Below are 22,786 nucleotides of genomic sequence, written 5' to 3'. Positions count from 1 at the left end.
TTTTTCATTCATGTGGAAATCATGTGTTCTAAAGATACCTGTACAAGCCAACAAAAATGTGCAAAGATGTTTGCAAAGTGGAAAAACCACCCTGCTCTGAGTTCTTCCTTATAAAAATTCAGAAAGGTTTCTTTACCCAAACTTTCTTAGTAAATTTCCTGAACTGAAGAAAATGATTTAGTAACACTTAATTTTGTAGAGAGGAATTGGAAAGACTGATGCTGGGAAATATTGCAGGCAAAATGAGAAAGGGGCATAGAGGATGAGCTGGTTAGATAGTGTCACCAACTCAATGGATGTGAATTTGAACAAACTCTGAGAGATAATGGAGGACAGAGGAGCCTATCATGCTATAGTCCATGGGGTCACAAAGAATCAGACACAATTTACCAGCTGAACAACAACAGTTTATTTCATAATTACACATTCATTTTAATCAGAGGAGAATGTATGCTCCATGTTGACATAAATATGCTGATATCATATGTTGGCATCATATGTATATAAGATATCATCATATGTATCTGAGATAATCTGTGCATAGCAAGGAAAAAACCTGGATCCCAGCTATCCTTTCAGGCTCTCTCTGGAATGGAAATTCTTGATGGGCAATGTTAACGATGTGCCTTGAAGAGATTCATATTTACTATTGCTCTTCTGAATAATTTTACGACGATACCTACACAATACAAGCGCCTTCCTATATCTGCCCAACACAGAAACATCATCAATAATCTATCATAGCTTTTGCTGGCTTGCTGTGCTATTTGCAGAGCTCCTGCAAGCCTGATATCCTTCTCAGCACTCTGGATAGTTATTACCAACCAACTAAAGATGCTATAAACAACCGAACCTTTTATCTTCCCTGTACTTGAAGTTATTACCTTATGACTCACAGCTTCAGATCCTGCAAGTACCCTAAAGTGTTTAAGAAAGAAAATAAACTAATAGAGAAGAAGCATTTTGAGTAAAACATGGCCAACTCATGATCAATCCATTCCCACTCACTAAAACATAGAGAGATTTTTGAGATCTTTGACTAGAATGCTAAGAAAACCAATGAAGATTTTCTGACTTGTACTCTACATTAAAATCTGTAAGACGTCAGTGAGAAGGAACATAGAAGCCATCATGGAATCACTTACAAAGAATTTTTGAAACCATGATTTTACTCATATTAATTTTCAAAGTAATTTATATGAATCAAGGATAAAAGTTTAAAACACAAACTCATAGCTGAATATAATTATCCATAGAACAATTGAAATGATTCCAAATCATATGTGACAAAAATTGATTCACCCAGGAACAATGAACTAGAAATCAGGAGAACTGCCTCCAGGGAAAAACAACTGTCTAACCTCAGAGAAAGTGGTTCTCTTCTTTTGCATTATAGTTGAGAAAATTAAGAATTAGACAAACTTTACCAAGGACTTCTGATCCACCACCTGCTTTGACCTTCCTTCCCTGAGAGAGATAAAGAAGTCTAATTGCTCCTTGTTACAAGCAACTAGGAGTCAATCTAAAGCTGACCTGAGGTCACAGCCAGAGACAGCAGAGCCTGGGAGAATCAGGGCTCCTGCAACCTGGGAAAGTGCTCCGTACTCTATCGTCACGATCTTGTTCCACTTCCTCCACCAGAGAGCTGCTTTTGAGCCACTACAAAATCAGCCCTGTGCTCAGTGGTGTCCAACTGTTTGCGACCCCCTGGACAGTAGCCCTCCAGGCTCTTCTGCCCATGGAGTTTTCCAGGAAAGAATACTGGAGTGGGGTGCCATTTCCTCTTCCAGGGGATCTTCCCGACCCCAGGGATCAGACCTGAGTCCCTGTGTCTCCTGCATTGGCAGGTGGGTTCTTTACCAAAAGCACAACCTAGGAAGCCCAAAAAAACAGTCCTGAGAATACACAAAACCAAAGCTGGTTTCTTCTCTTTCAAGAAGCTCGTCACCTCTGATGGAGTTTTAATTGTTCAGTGATCCCACAAGGATCCTTAGCAGATCTTACCTCTTACAAGAGGATCCTTAGCGATCTTACCCTTCATGGATTTTCCAGAGAGAATTCTCTCAGAAAGGGAGAATAGAATACTGGAGAAGAAAGAAATAGATTGCGACTTCTAACATTTTTTCTCAACAATTTTTAGTACAGTTGTCCCTGTGTGTCCATGGAGATTGGTTCCAGGTCCCACCCCAACTCCCCCAGACACCAAACTTCAGGATGATGATCAAGTCCTGTGTGACACTGTTGTATTGAAAAGGAAAAAAGAGGAACAAGTTTTTCTTTCTTTTCTCTCCTGAGAACAAAGAAGATAAAGAGAATGGTGAGCAGGACTGATCACTCTTTTTACTTTAAGTGTTCCTAATCTGTGTCTACAACAAGGTTTGCTTTTCTCAAAACTAAGCTGACCCTGAAGCTGAAGCTCCAATACTTTGGCCACCTGATGCGAAGAGCTGACTCACTGGAAAAGACCTTGAGGCTGGAGACTGAAGACAGCAGGAGAAGGGGATGACAGAGGATGAGATGGTTGGACGGCATGGCTGACTCAATGGACATAAGTTTGAATAAACTCTGGGAGATAACAAAGGACAAGGAAACCTGGCCTGCTGCAGTCCATGGGGTCTCAAATAGTCAAACATAACTGAACAACTGAACAACAAATCTGACCCCATGTAAACTACATCCTGCACCTATTGGCCCCCTCACTCCTCAGGAGCTACAATCTGCACCTATTAGTCTTTTATTCTATGCTAATTACATCCATCACCTGGTGCTTACCTACACCTCAGACCACCCCTTGTAGTTTTCTTTCTTTTTGCATTTCAGAAATAAGGCCACACCACAATAAACCAGAGACAAAGGGACCCAATCACCTGGCTACCTGCTGCCAGCTATGAAGGTTTTGAAACAAGCAAGAAGAATAATGCAGGACTATCCCTGGGTTGGGAAGATCCCCTGGAGAAGGGAAAGGCTACCCACTCCAGAATTCTGGCCTGGAGAATTCCATGGACTGTATAGTCCATGGGGTCAAAAAGAGTTGGACAGGACTGAGCGACTTTCACTTTAATTTTATTAGTCTGAGTCTTATCATTTACCTTAAAACCAGGAGACCCAGGCTAAATGAAGTCTCTCAGTTCCCCATGGAAGAGAGGCACAGTCCTGAGGAACTAGCCTACTGTGTTCTCAGTTGGCAGAGGATTTATTCAGGTTCAGTGGGCAGAGAAAATCAATATTTTGGTAGTAAAAGCATAGCATTTGCATATAACCCATGCAACATCCTCCCATATATTTTAAATCATCTTTAGATTACTTATCATACCTTAATACAATGTAAATGCTGTATAAATAGTTGCTAATGCTGCTAAGTCGCTTCAGTCGTGTCCGACTCTGTGCGACCCCATAGACGGAAGCCCACTAGGCTCCCCTGTCCCCGGGATTCTCCAGGCAAGAACACTGCAGTGGGTTGCCATTTCCTTCTCCAATGCATGAAATCGAAAAGTGAAAATGAAGTCGTTCAGTCCTGCCCGACTCTTAGTGACCCCATGGACTGCAGCCTACCAGGCTCCTCTGTCCATGGAATTTTCCAGGCAAGAGTACTGGAGTGGGGTGCCATTGCTTTCTCCGGTAAATAGTTGCTGCTGCTGCTAAGTCGCTTCAGTCGTGTCCGACTCTGTGCGACCCCATAGACGCCAGCCCACCAGGCTCCCCTGTCCCTGGGATTCTCCAGGCAAGAACACTGGAGTGGGTTGCCATTTCCTTCTCCAATGCATGAAAGTGAAAAGTGAAAGTAAAGTCGATCAGTGTGTCTGACTCTTAGCAACCCCATGGACTGCAGCCTACCAGGATCCTCCGTCCATGGGATTCTCCAGGCAAGAATACTGGAGTGGGTTGCTAGTGCGCAGCAAATTCAAAGTTTGCTTTTTGGAAACTTCTGGAATTTTTTTTTTTTTTAATTTTTCAGTCATTGGCTAAATTCATACATATGAAATGTACAGATATGGAAGGCTGAATGTCTTTTCTCATTTTTTAACAACTAGTACTTTTTGCTTACTGTGTGTGTGTATATATATATATATAGCACTGAGACATATTCTTTATATGTTTATTTTCATTTATTTCTCACAACAAACCTACAAACAGTTACTATTATCATGCTGATTTTATAGATAAATAAACCATGAGTTAAGGACATGACTTCATAATCACATAAAAAAGCAATATTTACATTAAGTGCTTACTATGGATTAGGCATTGTTCAAAGGACTTTGTATACATTATCTTAACTCCGACAGTGGTTTTAGAAAGCAGTGATTTTACAGATTTGGAAAATGAAGTAAAAGAGGTTAAGTTACTCGCCCAAGGTCATGAGCTTGACTCAAGTCTGTGTCCTTACAATTATAACCCATATTTACTGACTCCAGGACCTGTGCACTTAACTGCTATATTATACCACTTCGCTTTACAACAAAAGTCTTAAACTCTGCTATTGCTTCACCATCCCTGGGGTCTTTTTCCTACAGTATGCAAACCCTAAACAATTTCCTTTATGGTCCCAGACAGCAACAGTTGGCTATTGCAGGAGTTAAAGTTTCACTGGAGGCAATGTTCTCTCAAGGAAGTAGCTGTTACTTTAAGAGCATTTAATTAACACAGATATCCTGCCTACCCACATCTGAGTGTTCCAACTCCTAACACTACAAGCACAGTTTAAAGGCTTCAAGGCAAGCAGGCCACTTCCAAATTCCACTCTATTAAATCAATAAAATATGTATTGATTTTGTTTATAACGTTTTGCTTCCTTCATTCTGCCAATTTTTTTCTAAAATGTAATCTAAATCACAGATGTGTGGTTTACAAGAACACTCAGAAATCAACCAGTTTATATCCTTCATTTTATTTATCAATTTAGCTTTTTCTGAAAATAACTTCCTTTTGTGTGTATAAAAGAAATGCACGCTCATTAACTAAAAGATAAAAATATAAAAACATAATGAAAAAGAAAAAATACACTTTCCCAACACCCAAAGAAAACGCCCTTAGGTTTTCTAAGTATGTATATGTACACAGTTTTTAAATTTAATTAGAACCACACTATAAAAAGAGCTGCATGTAATTCTTTTTCAGTAATATAACATTCCTTTCTAAGCATTTTCCATATTATTAAACATTCCTTGTGATCTTACTTTCCATGTGTGCACTGCATCCTCTACATGGACATCTATAGTCATTTCATTGTTACGTTGAGCTAGTTACTAGATTAATAGATTGTGTTGAAAAATTCCTAATTAAATTAGCTTGTTTTTCTAGGTCTTTCCTTTTGATGGTTCTTTGGAAGTGGGATTATAAGATCAAAGGATGTACAACTTATTTTGAGGTTCTTCAGTTCAGTCGCTCAGTCGTGTCTGACTCTTTGCAACCCCATGGACTGCAGCACGCCAGGTTCTTGATATGATGCTATATGGAAAGATGGCACTAATCTACCCCTTTACCAGCCTTGCTCCTGCTGATATTCAACATCATCCCCTTTAATTGTTCCTCACTTTCCAAGTGAAATGTTGAAGCCTGTCACTATTTTAACTTGCATTCCTTTATTTACCTGAGATTTGGCTTATTTTTTTTTATGTCCACGAACACTGGATTTTCTCATGTAGAAGCCCATTTATTTTACAGAAGAAAGGAAGCCCTATGGAAGTTAAGTGGCTTTACCCAATGTTGAAGTAACTGTTAAGGCCCAAGATGGAGCCACTCCCTCCCAGCATGCCACGTCGGCCAACCAAACCTTCATGTCCCTGTAAATGTTCCACTTGACCAGTAACTCAGTGTATTTAGTCAGCCAATCCCTAAACACCAGTTCTGGGCCTTCTTACCCTAAAGAAGGTTGACTTTGTCAACCCAGTCCCAGATAATCAGATGTTTTCTATTTGTTTTTATTCATTATCTTATAAAAGCTTCTCACCCCATTTTGCAGTTCTCTGAAAGGAGACTATTCACTCCATGAAGTGTTAAGTTTGTGTGTATCACCTAAATTGTCATCTTTAATCACCTTTTAACACCAAGATTATCCATAATCTGGAAATGAGCCTGCATTGGAACCTAAGGTCTCCTGACATCCAGACCCATGCAATGTCTCCTAAGCCATGCAGCTCATTTAATCACAGGTGCTTAGTCCAACAATATTCCTTTCAGTTAGAACTGGACATGAAACAACAGACTGATTCCAAATAGGGAAAGGACTATGTCAAGGCTGTATATTGTCACCCTGCTTATTTAACATATATGCAGAGCACATCATGAGAAATGCTGGGCTGGATGAAGCACAAGCTGGAATCAAGATTGCAGGGAGAAATACCAATAACCTCAGGTATGCAGATGACACCACCCTTATGGCAGAAAGTGAAGAAGAACTAAAAAGCCTCTTGATGAAAGTGAAAAAGGAGAATGAAAAAGTTGGCTTAAAGCTCAACATTCAGAAAACTTAGATCATGGCATCTGGTGCCATCACTTCATGGCAAATAGATGGGGAAACAGTGGAAACAGTAACATGCTTTATTTTTAGGGGCTCCAAAATCACTGCAGATGGGGACTACAGCCATGAAATTAGAAGATACTTGCTCCTTGGAAGAAGAGCTATGACCAACCTAGACAGCATATTAAAATGCGGTGACATTACTTTGCCAACAAAGGTCTGTCTAGTCAGGCTATAGTTTTTCCAGTAGTCATGTATGGATGTGAGAATCGGACTATAAAGAAAGCTGAGCGACGAAGATTGATGCTTTTGAACTGTGGTGTTAGAGAATACTCTTGAGAGTCCCTTGGACTGAAAAGAGATCAAACCAGTCAATCCTAGGAGAAATCAATCCTGAATATTCATTGGAAGGACTGATGTTGAAGCTGAAACTCCAATACTTTGGTCACCTGATGCGAAGAACTGACTCATTTCAAAAGACCCTGATGCTAGGAAAGATTGAAGGCAGGAGAAGAAGAGGATGAAAGAGGATGAGATGGTTGGATGGCATCACCAACTCAATGGACAAGAGTGTGAGTAAACTCCAGGAGTGGGTGATGGACAAGGAGGCCTGGCATGCCACAGTCCATGGGGTTGCAAAGAGTCGGACATGACTGAGCAACTGAACTGAACTGACTCCAGATCATGAAATTGAGCAGGACCTTGTGGGGCCACTGAACATAAAAATCTTTCTTTGTCCCCATTTCTTGATTACAGGAAATAGGCTTCATTCAGCCACCGTGACCTTCCCTAAGTTTCCACCGGCAGGTTCAAATAGTCACTAATTAGGGAAGGGAGAGGATGCAGAGACAAGGGAAGAACAGTTAAGAAATAATAGTGCAGCTTTGGGGCAGGGTCCTGGTTCCCCTTCAAGAGACATACATGACAATATCTTTGAGCTGTTTTGCAGATATTGAAACTCTCACCAGGTGGGAGAAGTTAACCATAAACTGCCCACAGCACTTAGACCCAAGATCGGTTGGACCCAGAAGGTTGAGGACGCGGAGTCCCACTACCTCACCACTAACCAAGGAGAAGAATGCCCTGAGCTGTCACGCTGTCTTTGAATCATTACTATAAAACTCCTCACTGCCTATTCCAGGTTGGGACACTTAGTTTCGAGGGCATTAGTCCACTGTGGCCCCTTTGCCTGGGAAAGCATTAAGCTATTCTTTTCTACTTCACCCAAAAGTCTACCTCTGAGATTTAATTTGATGTCGGGGTACAGAGGCCAGATTCAGCCTCAGTCAAAGGAAGCACAGACTCAGAGAACTATGGAGAGAAAGACCCCTTGGGCTGTACCATCAAGCACAGGATTGCAAATATGGATCTTTGACTATCACACAAACTCATTAGATGGTTCCCTTTCTTAAATTTTTCAACACTTCAGTGTCCATCTCGCTGAAAAAGGCCATAGTTTGCAAGTTGTGTTTTTTTAAATGCACATGTTGGAGATGTTAAAAAGTTTTCCACAAAAGTCTTCTATATCCAAATATACATGAAGCACAGAATACCAAAAACTCCTTTTAGAGATTTACAGTATAATATGAGCTTATTAAAGGCTCTAAGAATTCCTGCAAAAAGAAATCATTAAGTCCAAAGTTTGCAAACTTATAGAAAACCATTTTTAATTTAAAAATCCAGGTTATTTGAAAAATCATTCAAGAGACATTAGCCATAGAATTAAAATGATTGGAATATAGGATGGTTACATGGTATCTACAAAGTTTCTGGTCGCACTTGATAAATCCATACTTAATGAATCTACATCCGAAATCCGAATTCCAGGGCACTCTGGAAACCAGACATTCAACCTTTCTTTACAAAGACTTTCTACTAAAACTACCTTCAAAGGTAGAGAAAACTGATCACAGAGGGAAAAGACTTTGTGCCTCGATTTATAGTTTTGTTCTTAATGACTATTAAAGTTTCTTAAGTTATCAGAGGTATTTCCCTGAACATTAGGAAATGGCCATAATTTATTTTCATTTTGCTTTTAGTCAGAGGGTTGCATCATACAAATTTTCACAATAGCTTGTTTTAATTGAATAACTTAGAATGGAAAACACTCACATTCACTATACCTGACTATACCTATTTACAGAATTATAGAACTGGAAGGAGCTTCTCCTCCAAATTGTACATGTCATCATCTTCAGCAACAGCAGCATCATGTGTTATGTATTTACTTTGCCTCTGGTACTGTTTTAACTCATTAATCTTCACAACAAGTTATGGAATAGATCCTATTCCAAGGATTCTAAGAAAACATATTTTGTTCAAGGCAAATGCTAATAAACCATGGAGGTGGAATTCAACCCCAGCAGACAAGCTGGAGAGCCCAGATTCATGCTGTTCGCTCTAGCACCGAAGGTCAAAGTGAGGAAATAGGGGCCTAAGAGGCTGTGATTTGCCAAAGGTTGAAAAAAATTGCTTGGGCATGCTGCTTTATTCATTAACATAAGCAGAGTGTGGTAAGTAAACCACAGTATTATATACTGAGATTCAGAAAACTATTGTGATACTTAAACTTAACAGTTCACTTTATTTTTTTTAACAAATACTTGGTTTTTTACAAATAACTTTGTAAACAACTTTCTGATTTATCAGTACTGAAAAAAGAAGAAGGATAGAGGACTTAATTTTCTGATGCAGGATTGGAGCTGAAGTGAAAGAAAATAAAATGGTGATCAGCACAAATTCTGAATCAACTCTACCAGACTGGTATACCTCTCCTGGTTCCATCATTTCCCTGAACAAGGTTCTCACTCTTCCTTGGGCTCTGTTTCCTCATCTATGCAATAACTGATACATTTCAGGGTTGCTAAACAGTTAAATTTACTATTATACATAAATATATCATGGCTCAACTGAGGTCCCCAGGACACACACACACATACACACAAAGCTCAACCAAAGCCAGTTTCCTCTCTTCCCCTTTCTACCCCAGGCCAATCAAAGAAAAGTTGTGTTTTTTTTTTTCCCTAAAACACACTGAAAATGTTACCACTGTGATAGTGGATGCATGTCAGTATACATTTGTCAAAACACACAGAAGAAACAACACTAATACTGAACCCTAATATAAACTATGAGCTTTAGATAATCGTTATTGGCTCATCAGTTGTAGCAAACATACCAGACTAAACCAAGATGTTAATAACTGGGGAAACTGGAGACAGGGAACGTGAGAACTCTCTGTACTTTCTGCTCAATCTTCCTATAAAACTAAATCTGCTCAAAAACTAAAGTTTATTAACTTTCTAAAAGTTATTAGTTGAGCCATCCTTGGACATGCTCCATAATTTAGGTTGAACTGACCCTCCAGTAACATTCAGACAGAGGTAGGAAATTTTACATAGAGCTGTGTAGAGCTATCAACAGCCAAAAGGAAACAAGACAAACCACAGCAACTTCTCACTTGCGCCTGTTCTGAAGTCTGGAAATGAGTGTCATTTTCTCCAGGCAGCCTAGCTCTGTCCTTTCTGAGGATCTGTGTGTCCCCAGCTTCTCAAGGGCCACTCAGATACCATCAAGTCTCTCTGGCTCCTAAGACACTCTCCCACATTGAGACTCCACGTGTGGACACACAACCCAGCTTCTGCACATGCAGGAGTCCCTGATACCTCTGTGGCCCACGGAGCTTAATTGCTTTAAGATTCTTAACTGCATGAACAAAAGCAAACCTTGATCTGCTTCCTTTGGCAGAACTTGGGGTGGGCTATGGAAAGTGTGAAGATGCGCTCAGCCAGCGAGACTAAAAATGCTTCAAGTACTGATTCAAAAACAAAATCTCCATAAACATCACAGGCTGCAAATAAAGTATCTGAAAGTCTGATTAGATGACTTACTGTTGAACAAATCTGTGGTGGGGAATAAAGCAACGCACAATATAAGAACAGCAGTATAAAACAATACCGAACACCAATACGTTAGAGAAGTATTTTAAAGGAGAAAAACACAGAGCACAAAAGTATTCCTGGCTAAAATACTTCCTTAGAGTCTCCAAGATACAAATAAGCTATTTTTTAAAGTTGGTTTTCAAATAATTTGTCTAGAATTAAAACGGCAACCCACTCCAATATTCTTGCCTGGAGAATCCCATGGACAGAAGAGCCTGGCGGGCTACAGTCCATAGGGTCACAGAGAGTCAGAGATGACTGAAGCAACTCAGCATGCATGCACACACAAGAACACATTTATCATAGGCATGGGTGTCCAGACTAACTGGCAAATGCAATTCGAACTGTGATGCCACTCAGCACTGCATAAACTCATCATGGTGAAAGAGATTTTCATGGGAAACCAAATGAATGTTTAAAGTGTTGAGCAGAGGCGTTGGGAGTCCTTCCCTTAGTTTCACTCAGTTCAGTATACCAAATTCCAGGGCAACGTCTGTGTTGTAACTGTGCCCCAAGCGTGCCAAATGTGCTGTTTTCACAGCCTTCCCCAAAGTGAATGGCGCCCCCTAGAGGTATGCAATGTGGTGGTTGAGTCCAGGTCTCTCAGGACCTGAGGAAAAGAACTGGCTGCAGGGGAGACTTCACCCTCCTGGTTTTAGCCCCACTCCACTGGCCCAGAGGAAGCAGCAATCCTCGTGAAGGTTTAAGGTTGTCTGCCTTAGTGTTGACAATGGAAAACACCAAGTGAAAGAGCTGCCTCTGGCATCACCCCTAAACTAGTGAGGCCCATCGCTGACTTCCCCTCCCCGTCATTCAAGCACCTCTCCCAGAGTTTGAGATTCAATTTATCTTGGTGGGGTCCAGGCACCTGAACTCAAAACTTCTTTAATGAGCAACCAGGATTGAGAATCGCTGCTGGAAACAACTGCACTTTTCTTTCCTTCTCCTGTAAGTATAAGAAGAGGTCTAAGGAACTTTTGTGGCCAGACTGAAGCTAGGTTCTTTGACTTGTCTGAAAACCACCTCAGTAGAGTGAAGCAGTAAGACTAGGGTTGGGGAGCCACCTCCAAGGCCAGCAACAGGAAGAACTGGAAAGCAGGACCCAGTTCGGAGGTGACGGGAGGGATGGAGAAGAGGAGAGGGAGATAAGATATCCCAGACATCCAGAGAGGAAAGGAAGGTACCATTCCTGACAGCCTGGCTGGGAGGGTCATTACTAGGAAGCCAGTATGTATAAGGTGTACAGAGACAAGAGAGTGACTTCCTGAATTAGCAAAATTGTTAGAAAGGAAGCAAAGTCAAAAATGAAAAAAATTAAAATTTAACTAGTAAGTTTTGTGCTACCACTAGTTTTCATTGCATTCTAATGTATCTCTTGCTGTGAATCTCTAAAGACAAAGTTAAATACAGATGCTGTAGCAATAAATTTTATTGCTCACAAGGCTAATATTTTTCCATGCTTTTTTTCCCATAGTGTGTTATTTTAAGATGTAATAGAAAAGAACATTTGAGTGTAGGCAAGAAGTAATAGATCTTCCCCAAATCATTACTTGCAAAGTCATTACTGATTAGAAGGAATTGGAGGCTATCTGCTTAATCATATGAGGCAAAGCAGAAACACTCAAACATTCTGGTCTGTAAATTAAAAACCTCTCACATCACTCCAAAGTCTAATTCCCTTTTGTGTTCCTAAAGTACCAATTATTTCTAGTCAATTCTTCAATAAAACAAGAGCCATTATCTCACCCCTAATACACTTTTTTTTGCTTTTTTTAAATTAAACTTTTTATTTTGTTGGAGTACAGTCGATTAACAATGTTATGATAGTTTCAGGTGGACAGCACAGGGACTCAGTCATACATATACACGTATCCATTCTTCCCAAACTCCCATCCCCTTCACATGGTCATGAAACTTCTTGATCTTGTCCAGTGGAACCCATCCCACTTTCTCCAGCCTTCCACTTGGCCTGTTTCACTCAATAACAAAAAACAAAGATCTACGTTTTGAGGGGAAAAGGGAGTCGATTCCTTTTTTTAAGTAGATCCGCTTTCTTATATAAAGAGGAAGACAGATAAAATTGCATGACATTTGTGTCATACTCTTCAGCTCACCCATCTCTTTGTAGTCAGACCTCAATTAAGCCTTTGAAGTAAGGATAAACATTTTGACTAAACTGTTCACTTTTTGAATACTTTAGTGTGTAGAAAGAACCTCAGTCTGTGATATAAATAGGTTACTTAAACTTTCTCAACCTTGCTCTCACCATCTGTACAGTAGGGATTCATTATACTGATTTCACAAGATTGCTGTAAAGATAGTTTGTTGCTGTTTTTAATGAATAGAGAAATTCAACCACCCTCACATCAAAGGTGCTTCCCTGGTGGCTCAGTGGTAAAGAATTGTCCTGCCAGTGTAGGAGATGTAGGTTCAATCTCTGGGTCAGGAAGATCCCCTGGAAGAGGAAATGGCAACCCACTCCAGTATTCTTTCCTGGAGAATTCCACGGACAGAGGAGCCTGGTGGGGTTGCAAAGAATTGGAATGACTGAGCATGCACATCAAAGGTACATGTGCTCCTTACCATGTTATTATGTTAAAGTCTTGAGTCTAAGTCTTAAAAATTCTGAAAAGTCTTAATCTTGAAAAGCTGAAGTCTTAAGTTTTAGGTTTTAAAGTCCTCATTTCAGAATTCTCTGGCCACAGAGCTAGCAATTCAGATGTGGCACCTGTAAGCATGGAGCTGTCCTTGACAGCTAGGCTGCTATGCAGTGCCATACGATCTCTGGCCATGTCTCCATCAGCTCACAGTTACCATCAATTGGTATTCTTAATGTAGGCAAACTGTGGTGCAGGAAGAGATACTTGAGGACCTCCAGAGTCACTCTACCCTTGTATTCCGTAGCGTGTGATGTACATACACCATAAGGGCCTAGCATCAAAGCAACTTATAAAGCCACAGACCAGGGAATTTCACTACATGAGAAGTAAATAAAGACCAGTAGTTCCCAATACAGCGATTCAGCAACAATCAATGACTGAAGTGACATAGCCTCTGTAATATAAAATGGTACACAGGGCAGCCTGCTCATTCCTAACACAAACAGATCAGCACCATGTGGCTTTATGGCCAAATAAGAAAAGGCAGAATGGGTGCCATCGGGATTTTTGAAAATGCAAAGGTAGTCCTGCTTGAGGAATTTTCCCAGTCACCTCATCCTGAAGCCAAACTCGAAATCCAGAGTGCATTATAAACTGATTTTTAAATGTGGGTTTATGAGACTACAGGTTTTATTCTATTTTCTTTGGCTGCAGTAATATCTGAAGAATTTGGAAGACCAGCTAACTACTGCAAGGAGGACACCTTGATATGGTGGTATGGTGTTATGGGCTGAATTTCATTCACCCAAAATTCATATACTGAAATCCTAATGCCCGGGACCTCAGAATGTGACTGTATTTAGAGAAAGGGTCTATAAGGAGGTAATAAAATGAGGTCATTACGATGGGCACACCTAAGCACATAGTGGGTGTTCAATAAATGTTAGTGTTTTTTACTACCACTATTATTATGACTATTGCTATAATAGTCACCAAACATTTACTTTTCCCCTTTCCTGTTATATACCTCATCATGACCAACGATACTATCTCCTTGAAACATTGTCTCAGGACTTCCATGGTGGTCCAGTGGCTAAGTCTCTGCACTCCCAACGCAGGGGGCCAAGGTTCGATCCCTGGTCAAGGAACTAGATTCCACATGCTGCAACTGAAAAAGCCTGTGTGCTGCAACAAAGACTGAAGATCCCACATGCCGTAACTAAGACCTGGCACAACCAAATAAACATATCTCTACCCACTCCTTCACCAGCCTTGTATTTCCTAAAAGGAAATTACTACCAGTCCACTGAAATAACTGTCTCAAAGGCTGCCAGTGACTGCCTAATGGAGACAGCAAACTGAACTTTTCTCTGAACAGTCGATCTCCAGACAGTCCATTCTGATCTCTATAGTGCCCAACAATGCCCTCCACCCACACGGTCTGCATAATTGCTTCTGTGACTCAATACACTTCCCATTTCCCTTTCTACCTCACAAATGCTTCTTTCTCCTTTATCTTCTCTTCCTTTTCTTTCCATCCTCTGATTTGTTCTCTCTTGGTCATATAGTATCATTGAAAATACACTATTCTTTAAAATCTGACCTCATCTGGCTTCCCACTACATCGCTGCTTCTATGGTCTTTGGCCATCACCTCTAGGTTTCTGTATCCCCAAACCACAGCCCTCCCCCTCCTGCAACCTCAGTTATACATCACTGGGTCTTGCTGGACATTCTCACCTGTATGCCCTTCCTGGTGTCTGCCCTACCTGGAATGTCTTTGCTTCCATTCTTATTAAAATCCTTCTCACATGTTAATGCCTTGTGAACTGCCTCCTTCAAGATGTTCCAAGACCTCATCATTCCATTTGGAAAGATTTTCTTTCTGCTATTGCAGAAAAGTCACACTTTACTTAAACCCATCATGGGGCATGTATCACATCCTACACAATTGTATGACTATGTTTTTCAAAGCAGGAGGACCAAACTCTCTGCTGTGTGTGATATGCACTCAACAAATGAATTCAAATTGTATTGACAAATGAAATCAGTGATTATAGTTGAACTGTGCATTTAGCATTCTTGTCAAATCAAGAATATTAGCCCACATTGACACTGTTGAGTTCTTCTCATTTATACTTGGACATTTCTGTGAGAAACATCTTGGGTGGTGCCCATAGCTCCACTTTTGGCACCCTCTGGTTCAACAATTTTCCAAATTTCTAAACAAAGATAAAGAGATTAGCTTATCCAATTCACAAAAATCCAGAAAGGTTAACCGTTATCACTGAGGACATAGTCAAGAAGTATATCCTAGGCAGGAATGATGAACTGAAGCCACCAAGTTCACTTTCAACAAACACAAACATATAAATTTACATTCCAAAACATCAACTGCATATGTATGGGACAGAGGTTTACTTGAGCAATAATTTATGAAAAAAAATTGTCTTCAAATACCTGCCAGAGGAATGACTTTATTCTGTGGTTCCCATACACAGAACCAGGAGGATGGGTTCCTCTTAGAAAGAACTTTCTTTCAAAGCCATCCAATAACAGCAAGGGCTGAGGTACAGACATCAGAAGGGTTCTTTCTCTCAGTGGGGGAGTGTCGGTTAGGTACTTTCTGGGGTCCCTTTAACTGTGAGACTGGATTTCCCTGTGTAGTTGTCCCCTGCCATCTCTCGTCTCTTCTCACACAACTCCTCCTCCTTGCCATTGACAAGCTAGTCACTCAGGTTTTCATTTCTTTCCTAAACTTGTGGCATGCCCCATTCCAGGCCTTTCCATGGTTTGTTCATGCTGTACCCTCTGCTTAGAATGCCCTTTCCCCTCTCCTGCCTACCATTACATTTGGCTAAATTCTACCCCTCCTCCAAGGTCTCAACTTCCCAGACTAGGTTAACTGCTTGCATGCTGCTGCTGGTGCTGCTGCTAAGTCGCTTCAGTCGTGTCCGACTCTGTGAGACCCCATAGACGCCAGCCCACCAGGCTCCCCCGTCCCTGGGATTCTCCAGGCAAAAACACTGGAGTGGGTTGCCATTTCCTTCTCCAATGCATGAAAGTGAAAAGTGAAAGTGAAGTCGCTCAGTCGTGTCCGACTCTTTGCGACCCCATGGACTGCAGCCTACCAGGCTCCTCCATCCATGGGATTTTCCAGGCAAGAGTACTGGAGTGGGGTACCATCGCCTTCTCTGAACTGCTTGCATAGAATCTCGCAATACCCTTACCACACAATGCACATCTACGGGCATTTGTTTATTTTCAGTCACTGAAAACATGTCTGCCTTTGACCTTAGTCTGAAAGCTTTTTGAAGATGACAACCATGATTGTTCTGCTCATTCAGATTATCTCGTTTTGGTCACTGGACTTGGCGCAGAGGAGGTCCATAGATATAAGTTGAGAGACTGACTTATTCCAGTTTAAACTTTGAACTTGAAAGAAAAACTGGTTAGAAGAGCAAGAAAGACAGAGAGGGATAGAGAGTACTCACACCACATGTTTGAATGGCCGTGACTTTCCATTTGGTGACAGCTCATAGGCTGACCACAGGGCAACTGGAGAGTTTCAAAATGTCAAACAAATACTCCCGCTTGAGATTGGGCTGCCTGCTACAATAGAGCAAAATCCCAGAGAAACAAAGTGATTCCTCTCCTTATATATGGATCTGAAATGGCTATACAAGTCTCTAACTCTGAAGGGTCTGGTAGAAAAGGACAGAATGATTTTCACATTGCCTTTGTTCTCTCCCTATGAATCCCTTTGGCGATCTCTGAGCTCATGAATCTGTTTCATGCTTCTTCTTACCCTGGAAGAAGGAATCAAGGGAGAACAAGGCTGCTGCCCAGAGGTAAAGGCTGAGGAAGTGGTGGACAGATATCTGTCGTGCCCAGTCTATGAGGCCTGGAAGAAAGCTCTATTTCCCATTTCCCCTTTGACCTATAAATTGAGTGGCTTGTCACACATTCAATGCTTTCCAGCCTTCATACCTGTTAGTCCTCTTCTAAAGAAGAAATATTTACTGAGAACCAATCGTATGTCATACACCATGATGGGTGCTTTCCAAATGTCATTTAGCCCTTCTAAATACCTGGGAAGGTAAGCATCAGCACATTTATTTTACTCCCAAGGAAACTGGTAAGTAACTTGGCCAACATCATAAAACCAAAGAACATTACAGCCTAGGATTGGAACCCAATTGAAATTTATTCAAAGGCCATTCTTTTTTTTCTACTATACCACTCTGATTTAATATTCAAAAGGGCTCTCTACAAACACTACGTTTTGGTTTCCCAACAGCCACTAATGCCTACTGACAAAATATTTCATCCTACCACATGATAGCAAAAAAGAAGATTTATATAAAACAGAACTAAAGCACTGCTCTTGGATGTTACTGTGTTGTTTTTCAAGGAGAATCACTTTTACAGAAGCAAATAAAATCAAATCTAGGCAATAAACAGGATTTGATAAGAAACACTCAAAAACATTTGAACATTTGGATGAATCATCTGGGAATCCTGATCTCCTCTGGAATTCTCATAACTACTCATTGATTTGGGCTTATAATTTACAAAATGAAAAAAAAAATTGTGCTAACAAGAAATTTAGACCTTGGAAAGAAAATACTGTGGTATTGAGTGCAACCTCATAAGATAAAGTCCTGGTTTGTTTATTGTAAGAGAAGAATTCAAGGAGCATCTGTAAATACTGAGCAGCTGGTAATACTTGACAGGATGCAGAGATAGGATCCCAGGGAGGTGGGCCATGTCAATGGAAGGACTTGGAGCTCAGCAAGTCCTGGAGCATTATCTGCTTCTATCTCTAAGGAAGTCAGATATGAAGGTTTCAGGAACAAAGTTGAGAGCAAAGAATGACAAACTATCTTAGCAGCCTTTGAGGATGCACTAAAGGAGTCTTCTGACATCCTATCAACAACTCAGAAAAAGAGAGGGATGAAAGTGAAACCAAAGCCTATTTTGCCCTCCCCATTAAACTTACCAACAAGAGGCCAAGAACGATTTGTCAAAAATATCTTAACTTTGCAAGATCCCTATACTCTGTCCTCCAGTGAGCACTTTCCCATCCAAATGCAGTATCTTCAGACAGCTGGAGGCTACATTTGTCAGAAAAACACATAGATCACGCCTATATTTTGATATTCTTATCTTGATGGGCAAGTTTTAGAACCCTTTGAAATGTTGCCCCATTCGCTGCAGTAAAAGAAACTGCAGTATACAAAAAATGTTAGATTTAATTAAAGACTTGTGTTTTTTTTTTTCCTCCAGCCCCTCAAAGGTCTCTGTTTGAGTCTCTCACCTAGCAGCACAAAAGCTATCAAACCACTTGAATGAAAGGGTCAGGGAGCAAGCTGTGCAAGTATGGAAGCCAGCAAGTCCTGTTCAGACCACCCAGCTCTCCAAAGGCAGAGCAACACCAGATTCAGACAAGATAAGAGGCTGCTGGCCCATGTAACCCAGCCCAGGGAACAGCCTTTCCAGAGAGTTACAGGCTTCCATTGTGAGAATGACTGTGTGCTCTGAAAAGGTAGCATTTGTCTGTAACTCACTAGATCAACAGTCTTGATTCTTCGTGAAAGAAAACTTAAATGGTATTTTTGAAAATTTTAAGAAAAGCAGTAAGCTAAATCTTTGGGCCTGTGGTCAAAGCAAACACTGAAAAGCTCTCATCCCTCTATATCTATGTTTAGAAGACTGAGGCATATCCATCAATGTTAGAATATCAGAGTTAGAAAGATATCGGAAGCACATTGTATGCAACACTTTTGTTTTATTGATGGCAGAAGTGAAGGTTAGCAAGAATAGGTGACTCATATAAGATTGGTCAGCAACACCTAAGACACGAAACACCGTGAAGACCAAGTGTCTATCCATATTATATACACTGATTTTCTGAATCCTTGGCACCAGCCCAGAGCCTGGCATGTAGCAGGCACCTACAAATATCTGGAATGAGGAGAGGAAAAAAAGAAAAGGGCACTGATGACCATATCCTATTTTCTTTTTACTGTAAATATACTATGTCATTCATTGTCACTGGTGACAGGGATGGAAGCTGAGATCTTCCTTTCATATGCTGTCTAATGAGGACCTCAACATGATGGAGGAATCATTTCCTATTTCTCCCAATCCTGGTGGGTTTGTCCAATCAAAACAGATTTCTAGGAATTATACTTCTACTGAACAGGTCCCAAGAAATAATCCAACTCAGTTCAGCCCACTCAGCCTAATCTGTCCCCACGAGCAGAGCATTCCCAGCAGGTTGATAAAGAACTAAGAATAGCCTTGGGCTTAAAGTTTCCAAGACAAACATAGCTTGGCCATGCAGAGCAGGTCAGACCACACAGTCCAACACAAGGAATCGGGGCACCTTCCCCTGACTGCTTTTCTTACTCATGGGAAATGTAATGGCCGGAGAGCTGGTTAAAAGTTCTGGTTTGGCAGTCAAGCATGCAAAACCATGCTTCATGTAACTGTGTTCAACAGCAGCTCACACTCAAGCTTATTATTTAGGTGTGAGGTTTAACATTAACTGAGGACGTGACAAGAATTTAATTTGCCAAGGACAATGTAAAGCACCACTCATCCAAGTGTGATCTTGCCTGCATGAGGCCCCCCCACCCCCTATCTCCCCTAACCCACCAACCCCGGCCCACCAAGTCTAAACTCCTCTGGGGGTGTGGCCTTGGTGCCTGCCTTACCCCAAGTGATTCTTAGGGACACTGGGTTTTGAGGATCTCTGATGAAGAGAAAGAGGGAAAGTAGTTAACATTTTCCTAGTGTTATTTCTGAAGGCAATTTTATCAAAGGAAAGCAGAGGACTAAGAAGCAAAGTTTCAAGCTTTAAGCAGCGCTGAATATGGTGACATCACTTTTCCAGATCAGAAACCTGTAAAGCATTTGGATCTCCTGCTCAGGTCTGTAAAATAGTCCTGAAGAGGTTAATATCTCCAGCAAGATTCCCAGGCCATAAACTCCAACCAGCCCCCGGAAATGCTCTTTTTAAGCTTCGTAATTCAAACCACACAACAAGACTGCACACAACCATTGAAAAAAAGGAGAAACAAAACTTAAATGCCTTGAAAATTATTTCTGGGATCCAGATGACAACTAAAAGAAATCATTTACTACAGCACAAAAGTCTCTAGGCCAAATCCAGATAAAGAGAAGAAAGAAATTAAAAATCAGTAAGAAACTTCAGAACAATATGATTTCTTTGCCTCTCCAACACTGGCTTTCAACTCCATAAAAAAAGAAACCATACTTTAAATATATATATATATATATATATATAACTAAACTAAAGCAAAGCTATCCAAAAATCATCTCATCCAAACTTTTGTATCTTTATACCATGAAGATATTATCTGTTTTGTTAATTTTTGCATTTTTTCTCTTTGCCATTTTGTTTAGCTGAAAAGAAATATTCTGATTTGGGGGGCGGAGGAAGGGGACAATTCAGAATGTAAAAATGTTTTTTCACTGGTGAATGCTATTGGGGATGGATTGAGAAGAGTTATAAATTTGTATTATGTAATAAAGAGCCTCCCATTGGGGACATAGGGCTCTTTAACACTGCAATTTGCCACCTTGTGAGCTTATATGATAACTTTTGCAAGCAGACTTGATCTACTTCTTGTATCATTACTCGGAGTTAATGCTACCACACAAATAACCTCTGGGGCATTCTAGCAGAACGTTTACAGTCAAGAGGAGAGGAAATACATAAAGCAGATACTTACAGGTAGTGGTTTTCCTTGCCAAGTCAAAAGCTAGAAACCCTTGGCGCAGGCAGGCAGGATAAGAGTCACTGACCCGGTAATCTCTGATTTAAAGGGCTTTGAGAGGAAGGGGGAGGAAAAATAGCCCAGCGAGGGGAAGAGCTGAAATTCCAGTCTTTCAGGTCAGCTGAGTTTTAGCTCTCTTTGTAGTAAAAATCCATTAACCCACCCCATAAGAAAATATAGAATTGAAGTTCACATACACACTCCACAGTCTTTGCTGGTCTTCTCCGAGGCTGCAGTCGCTGCTGAAGCTTTCAAAACTTCCCGATTGCCAAGCCCAGGACTCCCAGGGAAAAGGGCATAATGAGGGATGCCTGCAACTGTTTGCAGGGAGCCCGACCTCCCTGGCAGAGAGCCACAGCTCTCCAGTCCCTTCTGCCTGCTGGATCCGCAGGGACAAAACTGAGCTTTTGTTAAAGGTCGGTGGCGTCTCTTCCTAGTCTCTCCTCAGCTCCCTTTCTCACTATTAGTTCTCTACTAACTGCTCCGCCACTGGCTGAGCCCAAGCTGCCTCTCCCGCTGCAGCAAAGAGGCACACACACTCAGAGACACACACATGGCACACACCCACACCCCATCCACACAATCACCCAACACACTACACACAGGCACCCACACATGTGCATGTACCCACACCTACACACAGACAAAGGCATTCACAGGCAAGCACACACATCTACACACCCTCATACCCATGTGTGTGCAAACACATATGTGTAGGCACACACATATGCATAGGTACACACACAGACATCCTCATACCCACCCACACTCATACTCACACAAGTTTTTTCCTAAACGTTCAAACTCTTCAAACATTTTTTTTCCTAAACCTTCAAACTCTTCAAACATTTTTTTCCTGAATCTCTCCTGAAATAAATTTTCATCCTGAAAGGGTTTTTTTTTTTTCAAATTCAGACAAGATGTCCTGCATTCAGAAGGGAGGAGGGAGAGGGAGAGGACCTGGCCTCTTTGAACTTTAGTCACAGCCTTTAAAGGAAAAGAGGAGATTCTAGGGGTTGTTTTTAAGTACCACCTTAGTTCTTCAGTTTATAAGGCTTTTCATGTGTCTGGCTCTTTTTTAAAAACCCAGAAAAATTCTGTAAATCTCATCTCATTAGCATATAGTTTATGACCCCACTGATTCCACCCTATTACAGGTCAAGAAATGTCCTCTCAACAGAGATGCATTCAGTTAAACTGGGCGGGATTCAGTGGGTGGGTGAAAGCTTTGTTCCTTAACAACTGCAAGATAAAATGCTTTCCTGTGTTTCATCTCCACCAGAAAAAAATAAAATAGTAGCATTAGTATCTGGGCTAACTTTTAAATTGACCATAAATAGAGAAGTTAGAGTGTTATCTTGCTTTGGGGAAAATGTTTACATTGAGATATGTCTGGTTATTCTAAACCTTTGCCTAAAGAACAAGGCACTGAAAATCCAGTTCAGACAAGACTGGTTTTCCTGAACAAGGTCACCACATAAGACCCTCTCTCTGGGAAGCAATGAGAGGGAGAAAGAAGAAAATGGAGAAGAAAGAGAAGAAAAGTATGTGAAGAAGGAATAAAGCAAAGAAAAAATGAAAAAGAATACAAAGAAAGAGAGACAAAAACAATTATTTCATTTTAAAACATGCTTTATGGATACTTTAGCAATGAAAGGTACATGTACACTTACTCAGAGTCACCAAAAATTTAAAATCTTCAAGCATCTCTTGATTCCTCCCTCTTGCTCTGAGAATAAAAGGATGAAAATGTCTCCAAGAACCACTAAGCTCTCTATAAGTAAACAGTGTTCACTACCCACAAGTATTAGTAAACAAAATCTAGTGACAATGTATGATTCATGTACTAATCTTTAAAAAACCAAGAAATAAAGCCTTAATGATGACAGGAAACACAGTGTGATAGACAATCCTGTTCTCAGACTAAATTTAAAACTTTTCCAGCTTATGAAAATCTCACCTGCAAAGAAATGAAGAT

At 40.7% G+C, this 22,786-nt stretch overlaps 1 protein-coding gene across 4 annotated transcripts in view; it reads right to left on the bottom strand.

Annotated features, from left to right (window-relative positions):
- Window positions 1-21,324, bottom strand: part of FREM1 (FRAS1 related extracellular matrix 1) — a 178,293-nt gene extending 156,969 nt beyond the window's left edge. For 3 of the 4 annotated variants that reach the window (XR_011568029.1, XM_019965913.2, XM_070794532.1), the window contains exon 1: window positions 20,764-20,990. The gene's annotated coding sequence lies outside the window, so the exon portion shown is untranslated. The other variant, XM_070794530.1, reaches the window with a different exon arrangement.
- Window positions 21,325-22,786: the final 1,462 nt, after the last annotated feature.

This window comes from Bos indicus, chromosome 8, assembly GCF_029378745.1.
Source record: "Bos indicus isolate NIAB-ARS_2022 breed Sahiwal x Tharparkar chromosome 8, NIAB-ARS_B.indTharparkar_mat_pri_1.0, whole genome shotgun sequence".
Classification (NCBI taxonomy): domain Eukaryota; kingdom Metazoa; phylum Chordata; class Mammalia; order Artiodactyla; family Bovidae; genus Bos; species Bos indicus.
The sequence above is the reverse complement of the archived record's forward strand: the minus strand, read 5'-3'. Positions and strand labels throughout refer to the sequence as shown.